Source organism: Ambystoma mexicanum, chromosome 4p, assembly GCF_040938575.1.
Source record: "Ambystoma mexicanum isolate Mex_15411 chromosome 4p, UKY_AmexF1_1, whole genome shotgun sequence".
Classification (NCBI taxonomy): Eukaryota; Metazoa; Chordata; class Amphibia; order Caudata; family Ambystomatidae; genus Ambystoma; species Ambystoma mexicanum.
Genome location: NC_090927.1, coordinates 248,981,256 through 248,999,493, shown reverse-complemented (window position 1 = coordinate 248,999,493; position 18,238 = coordinate 248,981,256).

Here is an 18,238-nt window from a genome sequence, read left to right as displayed (position 1 = left end):
GGCATGGCGGAAGTGCAAAGTCCGCGATGGCGGAAATGACCCCAAAACGGCCCACACCGCCGCCGTACGGCGCCCTAGGTGCAATACCGCCACCCATCACAGCGGACACCGCAGTGTGCGCCTACCGGAAAGTACGGTGACCGGAAATATACGGAAACGGAAGTTAAAACATGGGCCCGGAACGGGAAACATCCCGCCGTACACCTATAAAACCACTAAAACCACACAACCACTAAAATCACTACCCTGAAACACACCCCAACCCGTCATCCACCCTAGCGAAACCAAGAAAAATGGGAAAAGTAGCGAAGAAAGCGTGCGACCGCAAGCGGCAGGTCCACTTCTCCCGTGAGGAACTCACCGTGCTAACAGAGACCCTCCAGGAGAATGCTGCCGTCGTCTTCTGCACGCAAATGACCAGGACGGCACTTGCAAACAAGAAGGCCATATGGGCTCTGGTGGCACAGCGGGTAAGTGCGGTGGGGACCGCACCCCGCACCCCACAGCAATGCCGCAAGCGATGGGACGACCTGCGGATACGCGTCCGCAGCATACTCTCTGCCAACCGCAACATTGCCACAGCCACCGGGGGAGGTCCTGAATCACCCATCAAGTTGACCCCCTGGGAAGAAATCTGTGCCTCCACCATCGGAATGGAGAGCATAGAGGGAGTCGGAGGGATGGAGAAAGGAGTGCAGACATCCGAAGATTCAGGTAGGTGGGCCAAATAAAACAATGCCAAATCCACAAAGTCCATCCATGTGAAGTACCATGCGTCCACATAGTGCAACAGAAACACATGTCCAGGAGAACGTCCACACACATCGGCCTGATAGCGCACGTTAAAACCCACAATAAATACATAAATAATTAAAAACCCCTAAAACACGCACTACACGTGCAGCAGGCACACCCTAACTGCAGGCTGCCAAACAACTGCACCCTCACTCCACACACAAATGAAAGCACCTCCAAGGCCCCGACCCAAATCACCCTCAGGTACCACCCCAATGCATGTGATACAATGCCATTCCAATTCCCACAGACCCATCAATAACCCTCGCCCTCCTTTACTCCACCACAGGGTCCGATCCAAACGACGAGCTTCAGGACACCCCTACCAGCACACCTGCAAAGAGGGCCAAGACCAACGGCCAAAGACCCTCCACCTCAGCTGCACGCATCAAGACACGGCAGCAGCACAAATCAGGTGGCAGCACAGAGGAGGGAACATCAACAGGCACCCCAGCAGCCAGCATGCCCACAACACCACCACCACAGGTCCCCCCAACGGATGCCACAGAAGGCACTGCCTCTGGTGGCAGCAGCACCATAGGTGACACCCCATTGATGGCAGCATGCTCCGACACAGAAGACGGGGATGTCGAAGTCAGATCCATCCATGACCTGTCCCAATCCCCCTGTCTGTCCCATCCCGTACAACATGAGGATACCACGCAGGGGCACCCACAAGACGACGACTGGCCATCCCCCACAAGCCCTGTGGCAAGGCAACATGAGGACAACAGCCCCTCTGTGACAACCCCGCAAATGGCCATGGCCCAGCAGAGGCAACAGTCCCTCGACCAGTTAATCGTGCAACAGCAGCAACTGGCCACGCTCCTCAAGGACCATGCCGATGAATGTGGGGGCACTAAGGCAGACATAGAAACATCAACTGAGACACGTAGGGCACAAATGGAGAGAGGTACAGAGACACTAAGGGCACAAATGGAGAGTAGCACCGAGAGCCTGGGAGTCCAAATGGAGAGATGCACCGAGAGCCTGAGGGGGGAACTGCATGCGACGTCCAAGGACGTATGTGCCGAACTTGCCGCAGTGCGCCGTGTGCTCACTGAGCTCTCGCAAACCCTTAGGGACATGCATGGACGTGAGCAGGCAGAGACATCATCCGTTGCAAGTTCCGTCCAGGGCAGCCCCCAACGTAGATCTGGGAGGAACCTGCGCTCCACAGGCAGGGGTGCCCCTGATACCCGCAGAGGGGGCTTGCAATAGCGACTGCCCACTGACAATGAGCATCTTTGGACACTGGTGTTCGGGGGGGAGGTAGGAGGGTGGAGGGGGTGTGTTGGGCTCACTTGGGTGGCGGGTCGATAGGGTGTACAACATGATATCACATATGCCATAAACAGTGCACGATCAACCAATGAGATGTGTGGACATTGATCTTTGTGTACTAGGCCATCATAGGCGTACAGTCCATATTGTGCATGTCCCAGACACACACAGTGCCACGAGTCCCGTGTCCATGTATCAGCCACCAGGCGTGAGTGCTAGAAGCATACATCAATGAGATGCTGACGAATGTCACGGCCCTCCGGTGCCTCGCAGACTCCATGAGGTGCTGCCACATCCCCACCCTCATCATGACCATCATCAGGTGCTTGCAGTTCTGCGTCAGGGGGCATGGGCACATTTCTACGTACGCACATGTTGTGGAGCATGACACATGCCATCACCATCTTTGCAACCTTCTCATGGCGGTACAGGAGTGCCCCGCCAGACCTGCTGAGGCAGCGGAAACGACCCTTCAGTAGGCCGAATGCCTGTTCAATGACTACACGGGTACGTGAGTGGGCATGGTTGTAGTCCTCCTCATGCTGGTCCCGTGGGTTCCGGACTGGTGTGAGGAGCCATCTCTTCAGTGGATATCCAGCATCACCTGTATGTGGACGAGAAACGTATGATGTGGAATGCCATTGCTACGTACGCACACCCCCCCCCCCCTTCCTGCCAGGTCATTGCCGAATCACATACCCCACATTATCATGCATGTAATGAGACTCACCGAGTAGCCAGGATCTGTTCCCTGCGTGTCGCTCCATGTAGCGTGGTATTGTAGAGTTCCTCAAGACCATAGAATCATGGGTTGATCCAGGGAATCGGGCACAACAATGTGTAATGATCCTGTTGGAGTCACACACCATTTGTACATTCAGAGAATGAAATTGTTTTCGGTTGCGGTACTGGGCCTCCATGGCATGTGGGACGACCAATTCCACATGGGTGCAGTCGATGGCACCAATGCAACCCGGTATGCCGGCAAGTGCATGGAATCCCACTTTTGTGTTGGTAATTTCCTGCTCCGAGCGTGGTAGAGAGATGTAGTCGTCTGCGTGCTGCAGGAGGGCATCGAGCACTTGCAATAGTGTCCGTGAGAACAGTGGCTGAGAAATGCCATGCAACTGTCCGACTGTGTGCTGGTAGGTGCCTGTGGCCAGGAAGTGTAGTACAGACACCACCTTCAGTAGGGGTGGGATGGCGGTTGGGCTATCTATCATGCTGACAAGGTCAGCCTGTGTCATGTCCACAATGGCGGCTATGGTGTCCCGGTCCAGATGGTAGAGGGTGTGGATCTGCTCATCAGTGAGGTTGAACGGATGTGCTCGGAGGCGTGGGATTGCGGGCTGCCTGCGTGGTGGTAGTGGCTGTGCTGGCGGCCCTTGCTGGCCCTGCCTTGGCCTCCTCCTCCTCCTGCGTCTCCTCCGTGCGGCCGGTTGTAGTTGGTGTTCGTCTTCTTCTTGGAGTTGGAGTACTTGCAGTGCTATCAGGTCCCCCAGGGCCAACATCGCGAGTCCTGCCGGTAGCATTTCGGTGTGGTTGTGGGAGGAGACTGGCTGTGCAATTTATGTGTTTTCAGGCTGTATGGCCTCCACCTGTGGTGATTAATTCCACCTGTGCAAACTGCTCTCCCCTTTGGCCGAGCACGTCCCGCGCACAACGCTGCAATTCGGGGAATGGCATCTTGCTATTGCAATCATGTATTTGTACCCGATGGCCGTGTAAGATTGGTTGATATGTTCATTCTGCTGTGGTCCCATTGTTTCACATACTATCTGTGCAGTCGCGAACAGACTTGTGAAGGGTCAGTGGAACGTAGTACTCGAGTAACGGTGGGCCCTCATGCATCACTGTACCGAGTTGCAACGACGGGCGGGGCGTCCCATTTGTGGGTGAAGGCAGTTGCCATTTTCACACACAGCCGCACTCAATGGAATAATTAGTGATTTCAAACGGCCACAGATGCCTCTTCGACGTGATGTTGCAGATGAGGAATTCGAAGGGCGGCGCTTTCGGTTTTCAGCTAGCGGCGAGGAAATGCCCACAGGTCTGACTGCAAATATAACGTACTATTGTTCAATGTCCTTGAGACAGGGGCCATGGCGAGGATGCAATGATTGATATGAATAGTTTGGGATGCGCAATAGCGACGTGGGCGATGAGGCCGGACGTTCCCAAATACATGTTACTTCACTACACTGGAATTACGGGCTGGGGCACTGTTGATTTTGCAGGCTGCATAACGCACAGACTCAATGGATATTTCTAATGTTATGTGAGTAAATATTCAGGCGTTTTAATCCCGGGATGAGGGAATGATGAATGGATGCATGGGCAGGTGATTTGATACAGAGTTTGCCATGTACAGGGCTTCTTGGGATCTATCCGCCTCCCCTACGCTATGTGATGCAGGGCTGCCATAGTGGGACCATCGTCTATCTGGCCTTGTTGAGCCCTCCCTGTCTCGACGCGCCCTCAGACACTTGTGTCCATGCACGTTAACATTCCCATCTGATGGATTCTGTTTTGACAGACGCATGCACAGGTACACTCGTTTGTGATGGTGTTTGCACCTCGATATAGATGGTTATGAGTCGCAAGTGGTTTTGGGGTGGTGATGATCCTTTGGAGTGGGCTAGCATGCATATGGCTGTGGATTTAGTGTGATCATTGAAGTGAGTTGTTCGAATGTAGTTCTGATGGCCATTCTGTTCTTTTTCTTTTCTTTTGGTTGACAGGTATCTCCTCCCCTTTTGCCACTGCCATCTGTATGCCACTCCTGCAGATGGCTTTTACTCCCGACACCTGCTGCTTCGTGTTAATCAGTGGAGCAGCATTACGATCTTATGGGACGATCGCCAATGGGCCACATGCCCTTACGCAGTACTGGTGGCTCGGAGCAACATTTCGGCCTTTCAGCTGGACTAGTGCCTCCCCATTGGGACGGCCCTGCGGTTCTGTGCGCTTCCATGTTGCCTTTTCGTACGTGAATGTGGCTCTGTGTACCATGAGGGAACAGGGCGTCACACAAGTAGTGGCTGGTCATTTCTTGCGGATGCAGCCCACAATGGTGAAAAGTGTTTTGGAGTTCATGGCCTGATGGCTGTATGGGCTTGGTGATTTTGATGTGCATTAAATTTCTATTCTGATTTGGCCCGTGTAGCGTTCTTCTTTGCAAGTGATGTGGCATATGCCTATTTGGGGGGCGATGTATTGTGAGGAGATCTGCATTGGGTTCCAGCTTCGGAGTTTAGTTGCGTGGTACTGTACTGGGCGCGTTTGCCTACGAAGCCCGTGAGGTCAGGGATGGGGGCTGCCAATATGACAGTTTGAATGTTGTCATGCTCAGGGGCGGGGGATTGGGTTTTGTGTAACAGATGCCGGTCAGCCAGGTGGACTGGTGGAATGATGTGATTCTCGGAATATTGCTGGTCACAGGTGCCTGTGTTTGCGTGCGTTTCTTGGTGGGGGACTGTGGTCATGTCCATTGGGATGGCTTCTGTATTCGTGCCATCTGTGCCCTGCTGCTCCCATTGGCCCCTGTTGTGTTTCTTTTGTTCGTTGGCATGCATGGGTGACTTGTACATTTCAATGGTTGCATTGTGACTTCATTGCACCTACGGGGAGTTGTACTTTGTGGCCAGGGAGCGGTGTACAGGCACTCAGTGGGGCCGTTTACGGTTGATTCGCGATGCCGTACTTCTCACCATGGCGGAATGGTACATTCCGCCATGCTTGATGGCGTTAGGTACATGTCCGCTAGGGTCGGAATTAGCGTACCCTTGCGCCATGGTGGTATTTACGGTTTGGCATGGCGCGCGCGCGCGTGCTTGGTGCAGTTAGCGTTGGCGTTCACTACGGTGTCGCTAATGGCTTCGTACTTTGCGGTGACGGGTCATAGTCGCACCGAGCGCTATTCGATGGCGGTATTGCATTTCCGCCATCGTTTTCAGAATTCCGCAAGGGTCGTAATGAGGGCCTATGACTCATTTGAAGCTGCATTCATAGCAAATGAAAGCAGCATAACAAATGGCAATTTCAAATAATACAAACAAATGTTGTACAATGAACTCCAACAACAAGAAGAAGTTGAAGCTCAACTAGACAAAGACACTCCTGAGGGCGGTCAACCTTCCCTTACAGGAAGCCAAGAACCTCTTGGCGAACCACTCATTCTTAATGAAGCAGAAATAGCCTCGACTGATGTAGAAAATATCATCTATCAAAATAAACAATCGGAGTAAGACTTTTCAGTGCTAGAACCACAGCTAAACGATGAACATCTCACCATTTATCTAGGTGTCACTCAAGAAATTGAACATGGGTTTAAACATGAAACTAAAACCTGTGGCTGTAAAAATGATAAACCTCTGCTCCTGTATGTAAGTGGTAAAGCTGGTTCTGGTAAAATATTCTTAATTAAAATAAACAGCACATTTCTTCAAAACTTAACCAACAATAACCTTTTGGCTGTATTAACAGCCCCCACAGGTATAGCTGCCTACAACATAGGCGGTGTAACTTTACACCGACTACTACTCCTCCCCATAAAACACCAAAAACTGAAGTAGGCATAATTATAAAACAAATTAAAGTGCTCCTGATAGATGAAGTAAGCATGGTTTCCAACCTCATGTTGGCTTTAATTCATCTCAGAATGCAAGAAGTGCTTAACACAAACTACGAAGAACTGTTGCGAGGAAAACATGTTATTGTTTTCGGAGACCTCCTACAGTTAACACCATTGAAAGGTCAACCTATTTTCAAAACATTGGCACACAAACAATGCCGCAATACGTCCTGATCATGTACGTTCAAACCCCTTTCCGTTGTTGAGGGTGCATCCAACTCCCTAGCCAACCCCTTTCCCGGTACAGCATTTGACTCCAAAGCCACAGATCCTTGGCACTTGTCCCCAGTGTTGATACATAGCTCAAGTACCGACATCCGTAAGCCACTCATACTAGGGCCAGTTGTTAGAAAAGTGTCTTGGCTGGTTGTCCTGGGCATCAGCTGTAGTGTTGGAAGAAGTTTATTAGCAAATGCAGAGAAGCTGTATAGAGTGGTCTGGTTAGTCCACAAGTCAAATTTCTGTGGTTGTCCCTGAAGGTCTTTAGTCTGAGACCCACAGGACCCCATCCCCTGCAGCAGCTCCACGTCGGGCAGGTCAACATGACTAAGGTTGATGGTATGGGAACAGACTTTTTGGTAAACATCGATGGAACTGTGGGGTCCAAGAGAACGCTACGCTTTTGTAGCCTGAAGTATGTACGAGGCTTATGTACACATTTTGTAGATGGCCTGAAAGGCATTTTTATAGCAGCTGTGCATCCTGCCAATGCATCGATTGAGGGTTGCGTCAGGGTCCTTGTTTGGAACTTACTGCCTGGATAGTTTGGAGTAGGGCTTGTACTGCCCTTTTCAAAAGCAATGGTGTCATCAACATAACAGGGGTCCAGTACACAGTGTTCAACAGTTCTACTAGACCCTTGCACCCCTGTTAAACAACGAGCAAGCGGGCATAGGTTGCTTGTCCTTGGGCGAGTCAGGGGGTGGAACAGACAATACCTTGTCACCAGATGCGTTATCAACCATTCCCCCCATTTGAGATGGGGCTACCAGTGCTTGAGGCCCTGAGCACAATGAGTCACTGTATACTAGAGCTTCAACCAAAAGAGGCGTGCATGAAGCAGGGCAGACCGCATCAGCCCTCTCCGGATCAGCAGGAGTTTTGTTGATGTGCACATTGGGTCCGTCAGCTGGTGCATCAAAACCCAGGGTCTCCAGCGTGTCAAATGCCATTAGTATGTTAGAGTTCAAGGGACACTTGATGTGACTGGCAGACCATTCATTTGAATGAGGAACTGTTTGTGATTCCAGTTGGGGCTGTCGCTCAGCACCTGGCATGTGCTCCTGTGTGGAGACCTGCTTGGTCGCATTGTAAGGACACATCAGGGGTCCAGAAGGTACATGTGACTGGCCCTCTAAATAAAGCAAGCCTGGGGGTAGGTGCGAAGGCAATGAATCAGCTTCATTAACTGCCTCCTTGTCTGCTAACACATCCAAAGGTATCGATACCGGAGAAATGTTAGCAATTTCTTTTATTAAACTGGAGCAGGGGGTTAAAGAGCGGATAAAGGACTGCGTTTTAGGAGATGAAAGCATCGCCACATGTAAGGCAGAATACTTGGGCTTACTCACCAGAGAGTCTTCAAACTCGGAATCCGGGTGCGTCATAGATGTTGTTAGTATCGGGATTCTTGTTGGTAACGTCTGCACCTGGTTGATCATTCTCCGTCTTTTACAGCTCCGTAGCAGCATGTCTTCGGCCATCGGTTGCCGGACCACCGGACACCAGACACTCTACTAAATCCGCTAAGGCTGATGGTTTTCCCACATTATATAGATATCTAGGGTCAGTTTCTCATAAAAAAGCAGAAATTATAAAAGTGCAGAGGAACCCAGGAACATTACAAAGACTTCTGCAGCAAAAAAAATTGGCACTCTGTGAAGTAACGTTTGCCCCGCATGGTGCCACAGCTCCAGTTAAGCTCAGAAATACTTATCCAAGAGGGGTGCAGGAAGCCCCTGGTCCCTACCCAGTCCATACCTACAGGAAAAGAATAGAACAAAACAGTGTTAGAATCTACAAAGGAGAGATAAGGATACAAGCAGTAAGAATTGACTGCATGTGGATATATACTTATGAACAATAATTTATGAACATTGTGCCTTACAGATCAAGCAGGGCAACCAGAGTCCTTCCAACCCTACTTGTTGTGTATCTACAACTATAAGTCATATAAGCTACATTCCAGTTATTAGGAAAGTTACTGTTGAACCAGCAGGGGAGCCATATATAGAATCAAACATTGTACTCAAAATTGTCTTATTGTTCCCCGCTACAGAACCATCTGTGAACACCCAAGAGAACTGAGGGAAGAGACACCAATTAACAGCCCATCGCTCCTCCACAAATCTGAATCCTAGCTCTTTGGATGCAATGACAAGTGTGCTTACACTACACCACATGTGTATTCTCCACCAAGAGATTTGGGTATATTCCTCACTTTACGGCATCACCTTACAGCAGCCTCAAACCCTCTTTCATATCCTCTGCTCAGGTCAGTCTCTATCCGTCCCTGAAAGATCCAGGTAAGCATTACAATTACCTCCCTACTCTGAACTCTCTCAAGTCCTCGCATGATAGAGTGAAAACACATTTCTACTGCACCCTTATTGACTCTCACACCAACAATCCTCTCCGGCTGTAGGGCACCCTAAACTCACTACTCACTCCTCCTAAACCTATGACTATCAACTTCACTCTCACAATGAATACCCTACCCGAATTCTTTACTGCACAAATTTCACAAATAAGAAAATCTGTCGTGGTCTTCCTCACAATACCTCCTCCTACATTCTGCACGCTGCCTACTCTACCATCATCCTCTGCCTCTATCTCCCACTTTAGTCACACTAATACTGAAAAGGTATTACCTCTTCTGATGGAGGCTAACCCCTCTTTTGCCCCATCAGACATTCTTGCTGCACAGCTAGTCAAGCGTATTGCACCTTTCATTACCTCTCACCTCACTCAACTCTTCAAACTGTCTTTAGACTCTGCTTTCTTTCCCTCCATTTTCAAAATGGTGAGGGGCTGACCAAAAACTTCAAGCTAACATTTGCCCTGTGTCTGTACTTCTGCACTACTCGAATGTGCTCAGAAAGGTTGTGTTCAACTGTCTTACCAATTTCTTAGTCCTCCACAACCTTAAAGACCCCCTACAATCTAGTTTACACTCCTGTCACTCCACAGAAACTGCTCTCATGAATGGCTCCAACTTCATATTCTCTGCTAAGCATTCCAACTTCTCCTCTAGCTTATTTATCCTATGCCTGTCTGCTGTCTTTGACACTATTGATTACTCTGATCTCCTTAATACTCTCTTTCTTCTTGGGATTCACAATCAAGTCTTGCTTGGATTGCATCCTACCTGGCACCTAGCCAATTTCTCTTTCTCCTGGAGCAATACCACCTCTCAACTCACTACTTTAACTGTTGGCGTTGCACGGCACAATGTCTTGGGCCCTCTCCTCTTTACACTCTACACCTCTGCCCTTGGGACACTAATTTCCTCTTTTGGATTCTCATACCAACTCTTTGCAGACAACAACCACATCTTCTTGTCGTTTCATTAACTCTTCTCCTCCTGAACCGTCCTCTGATCACTCTCTCAAACTTTCAAACTGTCTCTCTGTCATTAGATATTTGATGGCTGGTGTAAAACTCTAGCAAAACAGAGTTTCTCGTCTTCCCTGCCACATAGCCACCTAACACTTTCTCCTACTCTTCTTCAGCTATAAACCTTTGGTGTCATCTATGATCCTTCACACACCTTATCTACTCATCTCCAAAACTGCAACAGCACTCACATCAACTTCCTAAATATTAGGAAAATCAGGCACCTCCTTCCTTTCAACACCGCCAAACATGTCTTAATTACTCTTCTATTCTCTAAACTGGACTACTGTGCCAGTATCCTCATTGGTCTCCCCAACTATTCTTTCTGTCCTCTTGACAAGATCATTAACTTTGCTACCAGTTCTTTCTTTGAACTCTCTCACTTCATCCCTAATTCCTCGTACCATCACCAGGCTGGATGGCTGATGATACAAAAAAGGGCCAGATTTAAATTTCTGGTTCACAAATCTATCCACAGAAAGACACCACTGTTTCTATCCTCATCTTTCCAACTCTACAAGCCTTCTTGACTACTCTTGTGGCACCTCACCCTCCCTGAGCGTCATCTTGCTTCTGCTCTTTCTCTCCTCTTGCTCCACTTGTATGGAATTCTCTTCCCCGAGACATCCAAAGAACAGTCCACTATGATTTGAACAGAACCAAACCAAAAGCCTTCCTCCTTGCCTCCGGGTTACCCTCTTAAGCTACCTCTCCTCAGCCTTCTAGTTAAACACCTCTACACTGTCCCTTTTTTCTACTGCCTCCACTCTAGCATTTCATCCAGCATGGTCACATCTCTAACACAGCTGGCTGTACCACCTACCTGCACTTAAGCATGTCTACTGTTGGTTGCCCTTAATCTATAGATGTCCTCCCATGTATTGTCCCTGGTCAGTGTTCCATTTACTCCCCGCCCACAAGCTGGTCAGAATGGCCCTCAAACTCTCTCCATTCTAAAAAGGTCACTGCTTCCTGTCAAATCTAATTTCTTATCTACTCTATCTTTTAATTTGTCAAAAGACCGTTGTTCCTGCTTGTATGAATAAGTAATTTAAAAATGTTTAACACTTCCCAATGACAGTTTTACATCAAAGGCATCATGGCACCAGGACCAGGAACACCTACCTACGGGTGAATATATATCTTCTATGGGAAAATAAAGAGGTTGATGGCCTTGTGAAAAGATAAGTGTTTGGTTACTGATTATTTAATTAATGGAAGTGTGTTAGACAGGCCAGCTGCCGGGATTTAGAAGGTGCACCCACCCTTAAGGGAATACTGACAGCAAGTTTCCATCAGTGATAGGACCTTTGAAGCATTATGGCCCCTTTGCAAGGGAATGAACAACGGCCTGAATCTAATTGTAAAACTTCAAAAGAATATTGAATGTGACACTGTGATGGCAAAATGGCATCTAGCACATCAATCACTCTGAAGCTCTCATAAAAATCTGTTTACTTGAGTCATGGGACTAGTTATGAGATGTTATTCACTGTGTAAATTGTATCCTTTGCCTGCAGAAATAATTTACTGAGGCTAAACTGCCTATGCCGAAATACTGAGGACATCTTTGGGAATAAATTACATTTTAATGAGGTGCATTGCACATCAAATTAAGCAAAAAAAAACATGTGTTTCCATTACTATAAACATAAAATATAAAACCAAATATAGTGTATAAAATTTTAATAAAAAATTATAGGAATCTGAAACCACTGTTGTTGTGTAAATTAGAATTCCTCTTCAACACCCGTTTCCCACAATTATGAATATTATTAAACTATGAAAAATGAATAACTTCATAAAGAAATATGTCACTGAACCATGCTGTATGTCAGATTTTGCATCACAAGCTATAATTCTCAATGGTCTTGGTTTAATTAAGTTAGCACATTCATATCAGGTGTTAAAGGGAAACATGAAATCACTATCAAGAAAATGTGGAGTGGTTTTTGCCCCCACCACTGATTCTGATTACCAGGTCAAAATTAATTAACATCTAATAAAGATTAGGGGTGTATTCTGTAAGAGTGACTGATTATAGAATAAACCAATGAAAACAAGCAGCATCATAATATCCATTGGGAGGAAATATTGATTACAAAATAGGCAACACAAAGAGAAAAGGGAGGAGTAAATAAATTAGCAGGAAGTTAATATGGATTGATGAGAGGCACCAACTGTAAATAAATTAGCAGGAAGTTAATATGGATTGATGAGGCACCAACTGGCAAACTGGGATTTCATAGAGGCTGCACAATGGATAATCCCAATCCTAAATAGATGAACAGTCCATATGGGAAACTGTGCATATCAGCTTGATTCCTGAGGGGGTCCAGATGTATTTCCGAAAATGTGAAACAATATACATGTAAAATAAGTGCAATTCACTACAGTAAATTGAGAGTGCCTTTTAGTCCTGACCACAACAATTTCAAGATGTGGGTGATCTGGAAGCAAAACGAGGATACTCATTTTAAAGGGACACAGTATTAGTGGAAGATAACATACACTATGGGCCTCATTACGACCCAGGCGCTAATGGGTTAACGACGCCGTAAAAGGCTGCGGCGCCGTTAACCTATTAGCACCTAAATACGAGGTCCCTTTGCGGGACCCGACCTTAACGGCTGGTGTAGACCAGCCGTTAAAGTAGGGCCCCGCAAAGGGACCTTGGTGCTAATTACGGTGCCGCAATTTGCGGCACCGTACTTAGTGCCTTCCCCATTCCCATTGAGCCCTATGGGGCAAAAATGGGAATGGGGAATGGCCATGGAGGAAGGGGGAATTACCGCCCCGCCAACCTTGTAATGGGGCGGTAATTCCCCCTTTCTCCATGGCGGAGTCGGTAACTTACCGGCATGGACCATGGTGCATGGTCGTAATGAGGCCCTATGTTCTACATTGCAATTAAGTGATATCACATTCCCATAAACCCAATTGAATTTTGTATTGACAATTTGCCCAGCATGTCTGCACAATTAATGCACATATTTATTTTTGTACAATTAAGCCAAATTAAAATAGAATCTATGTGTTTTTTTCTGGCATAGGGAATTATTCATAACCTGTCATAAAATGATTGACAATGTGCCTCCAGTGGGAATTGTAATTATTAAAAGGTTTGTGGAGGATAGTATGCTTATTGGCCTCTATCAAGTATGAAATCCTTTTGGGTATCATCAGCTAAAATATACAGCTGAAAAATAAGATTATGTGAGGATGGGGTGTCAGGGATTTTGTAAAGTGTCAAGTCGAAAGGATGGAGACTTGAGAAACCCCCACAGTTAGAGGACATATGAGGGGAGAGTGAACCCCACAGTTAGAGGACATATGAGGGGTGAGCCATTAGCCTAACCTGCCCTGGGCTTGTCTGTCCCTGGGAAAGGAAGATATCCACCTTAGGGCACAATATCTAAAGCCAAAAAGTGTTTTCATTGCAGCCAAGCAGAGCGGAATGGTTGACAGTGTCCAAGGCAAAAGATGGATCGACAAAGATGAGGATGACAGGACATTTGCCATCAATGAGAGGTTTTGACTCATTACTCCTTATTTTCTTGACAGTAGTTAAGACGTCAGTAGAAAAGACATGGTTAAAGGTGAAGAGCAAATATGAGCACCCTGTTACATTGTGCGTGGGGGGAAGAGGGATGTTTTTAGACTGAGATGCAATGATGTCCTGCCTTGTATCCAGCATTTTGTTTAAACAGGTTGATAGGCTGTCAGCAAGTCCCTTGGGTTCCACATCGACAAACACCTCTCCTTCAAGATACACATAGCTAATAAAACTCAGACAACTTGGTACCGGCTCTCTTGTGAAAAGACAAGCCCTTTCTCCCTCCAGACAGCTTTTGATCCACTGCTCAAGCAGTGGTCCTGTCCCACCTGGATGGGGTCAATGTACTCCTCAAAGGCCTCCCGTCATCCTCCCTTGAGCCCCTGAGAAGTGACCTACACATGGCTGCATGCCTCATCAAGGGTCTATGCAGATACGACCACATCATCCCGGCCCTCAACAACCTACAATGGCTCCCATTGCACACACAAATCAGCTTATGTCTTGCTGCATCATCTAAAAGGCAGTGGCGTGCAAGTCACCAAACTACCTCATGGGGAAACCTAACATCTCTGACAGACAGCGCACCACCAGACCAGAAAAAAACCTTCTCTGCCTATGCTGCAAGACTATGGAACCTCTACCCATCACCCTCACACTCCTACAATTCAGTAAATAACTCAATACCTACCTCTTCAAGAAGTCTCTCCTCCTCAACACCTAGGCCATCTTGTCGCCATCCTCCTTATCAAGGTTCCTGTCCCAATCTTGACTGGCACAGAGGCAGCACAAACACCTGCCTTCCCGTTGGGTCTTGGTACCTGGGAGAGTGTAACCACAGGCCACCGCAACCCGCTGGGGAAAGAGGGTTAGGCTTCGTTGTTTGGATGGGTAGAGGGACTTAGGAAAACTGGAAAGAGGGATAGGGAGAGATAGAGGATGGGAAGTGGGAAATTAGGATGACATGCTTCTCGGCTCCTGTTTTGACTCCGGCTGGATGTACTCCGCCTTTGCTCTCATGCACTCTTCACTCACACTATGGGCCCCAAGAGAGGGGAGCCTTTGTACTGGAGCTCTGGAACCAGAACAGCAGTGGACCTTGGGTCCCTTTGATGTGTTGCTGATTATATCACGGCCACAGAAAACGAATGACTCTCGACTGAGATCCTGCACTCCCTGCAATTACTCATGCAGAACATAACCTTCCCTGCATTAGCTCTCATGTGGGGTTGACTGCCCCTGCATTACACCATGCAAGGTTTCTGATCTCCCTTGCATTACACCATACAAGGATTCACAAACTTCTCAACGAGAAGAACAAATTAAGCAAACACTTAGCTTCGGTTTCTGCCTTGTGTTCCAGGTTCTCCTGGCCTGTTCGTGTTGCTTGGACAATGCTGCTGTGACAACGTTCTGATTACCGCTGAACAATACCAAAGTAAATGTCAGCATGTGCGGTCGCTGAATCCAGGTAATAGTAAAAGTGTAGCACAAATCAGCGGTATAGCCCCTCGTGGTTACTTTCACCCTGAGTGTGGGTTAATGCCCCTGGCTAACATGCAAGGGCTGTTTACTACATGCAAGTCATGCGGGGACCATGAGCAACGTGTTCGTGCATCCGCCCCTGTTCGGGAGCCTCTGCTTTGCCCGCAGTTCTAGCCGTGTGTTCAGCTGGTGGACTCCCTTGAGCCTCACAAATGCGCTTCCTGCAGATAATAAAACCAAAGACTTATCTTATCGTTGAAGGCAGGGCGTGGGATGTTCAGGTGGGAGCTTGAGCCCAAAGTAAGCGTGCCTGCCGGAGCCTGGTGAAACACGTCCTCTCCCCATTGTGTCTGGGATTGAGAGCGCTGTCTCCAGGGCACGGCACACGCCTGCGCGGTAGCACGGGCATGGCATTTCCGTTCCGGCAGGCCCGTGCATAGCATGGCCTGCTGGGAAATGTAGTCTCAGGGCTATTATCCATCCCTGAGCCTTCCTACTCCAAAAGGGATGGAGAACACGCCCTGAGTACCAAGTTGGGTGCTCCAGGACTGCCTTAACCCCACCAGCAGTCCCCATAATGGCAGCTATCTGCCCAGTTGACCCAGGAATGTGCCCAGCCCTGACACTCCTCCCCGCCACCCAGTACAGCTGTACCCCTCCTCTGTCGCCCTTTGTATCCTACACCTGCTGCATATGTGTTCTGTTGTTACCACTGAAAAGCGCTCTTCTGCATCTGTTATGCATCTGTAATGCTGTACACCTATGTAAAGCACTGTGTTATGTATCTGTATTGGTGTATACCAAGGTTGTCCAACATACGGCCCACGGGCCACAATGCGGCCCTCCAAGCCATTTCATGTTGCCCGCGAGGCTGTACAGAAAACATTGAACTAATAAAGAAATAAACTGGCCCGATTAATTTATTTATTTCTGCAATGGTGGTCGAACCAACATTGCAGAAATAAATAAATTAATCGGGTCCACGCACTCGGCAAACATTGAACAAATAGACAAATAAACCGAGCCTTGGTGAGCACTGTTACTGCCTGTGCCACGGCCCGGCTTATTTATTCATTTGTTCAATGTTTGTCGGGTGCGTGGACCCGATTAATTTATTTATTTCTGCAATGTTGGGTCCGACCAACATTGCATAAATAAATAAATTAATCGGGTCCACGGACCCGACAAACATTGAATAAATAAATAAATAAATTCGGCCGTGGCCTGCAACTGCCTCTGGTGCCTAAGGCACCAGAGGCAGTTTACAGGCCACGGTCCGGTTTCAGTGGCGCCGTGTACACTGGTGCTCCGGGCCCCCCTCCTGGCCCCCCCTGGCCAGAGAGAAGAGACGCAGTATGGATGGCCCTTTGTTCCATCCACACTGTCAGGGTAATTCATAGAATTTCGCAGAAAAGTGTCGCAAGCGGCTGGCGCAGAGTGTCCGCGTGCGATTGACTGCGCCAGGCACGTGCGCTAAAACCGATTTCCGCGCACAGCGTATTCATGGATTTCAGGCTTCCAAACCAGCCGTGGCGCAGAGAATCCTGCAGCAGCGCCAGTAACGCCCCCAAGAACGCCCAAGGAAAAGCCATCAAAATCGCTAAATCATCGCAAAGGGCTGCGCTAACCCTGGACCAGTTCACCGGGCTGGCAAACAGCAAACGCCAAGCGGGGAACGTGTATTGCAGGGGTGCACGGGAAGTTCCACACGCGACTGGCCCCGTGCAAGCAGGGTACGTGAATTTCAGGGGTGCGCGGGAAGTTGCACACGCGATTTCTGCAGGATACGTGCATTTCAGGGGTGCGCGGGAAGTTCCACACGCGATTTCTGCAGGGTACGTGCATTTCAGGGGTGCGCGGGAAGTTCCACACGCGATTTCTGCAGGGTACGTGCATTTCAGGGGTGCGCGGGAAGTTCCACACGCGAATGGGCCAGTGCGAGCATGGTACGTGTATTACATGGGTGCGCGGGAAGTTCCACACGCGATTCCATCAGGGTACGTGTATTTCAGGGGTGCGCGGGAAGTTACACACGCGAATGGGCCAGTGCGAGTAGGGTACGTGTATTCCATGGGTGCGCGGGAAGTTCCACACGCAATTTCATCAGGGTACGTGTATTTCAGGGGTGCGCGGGAAGTCACACACGCGAATGGGCCAGTGCGAGCAGGGTACGTGTATTCCATGGGTGCGCGGGAAGTTCCACACGCGATTTCATCAGGGTACGTGTATTTCAGGGGTGCGCGGGAAGTTCCACACGCGATTGGCCCAGTGCGAGCAGGGTATGTGTATTTCAGGGGTGCGCGGGAAGTTCCACACGCGATAGTCCCAGTGCGAGCAGGGTACGTGTATTTCAGGGGTGCGCGGGAAGTTCCACACGCGATTTCAGCAGGGTACGTGTATTTCAGGGGTGCGCGGCAAGTTCCACACGCGATTTCTGCAGGGTACGTGCATTTCAGGGGTGCGCGGGAAGTTCCACACGCGAATGGGCCAGTGTGAGCATGGTACGTGTATTACATGGGTGCGCGGGAAGTTCCATGCGCGATTCCATCAGGGTACGTGTATTTCAGCGGTGCGCGGGAAGTTACACATGCGAATGGGCCAGTGCGAGCAGGGTACGTGTATTCCATGGGTGCGCGGGAAGTTCCACACGCGATTACATCAGGGTACGTGTATTTCAGGGGTGCGCGGGAAGTTCCACACGCGATTGGCCCAGTGCGAGCAGGGTACGTGTATTTCAGGGGTGCGCGGGAAGTTCCACACGCGATAGTCCCAGTGCGAGCAGGGTACGTGTATTTCAGGGGTGCGTGGGAAGTTCCACACGCGATTTCAGCAGGGTACGTGTATTTCAGGAGTGCGCGGCAAGTTCCACA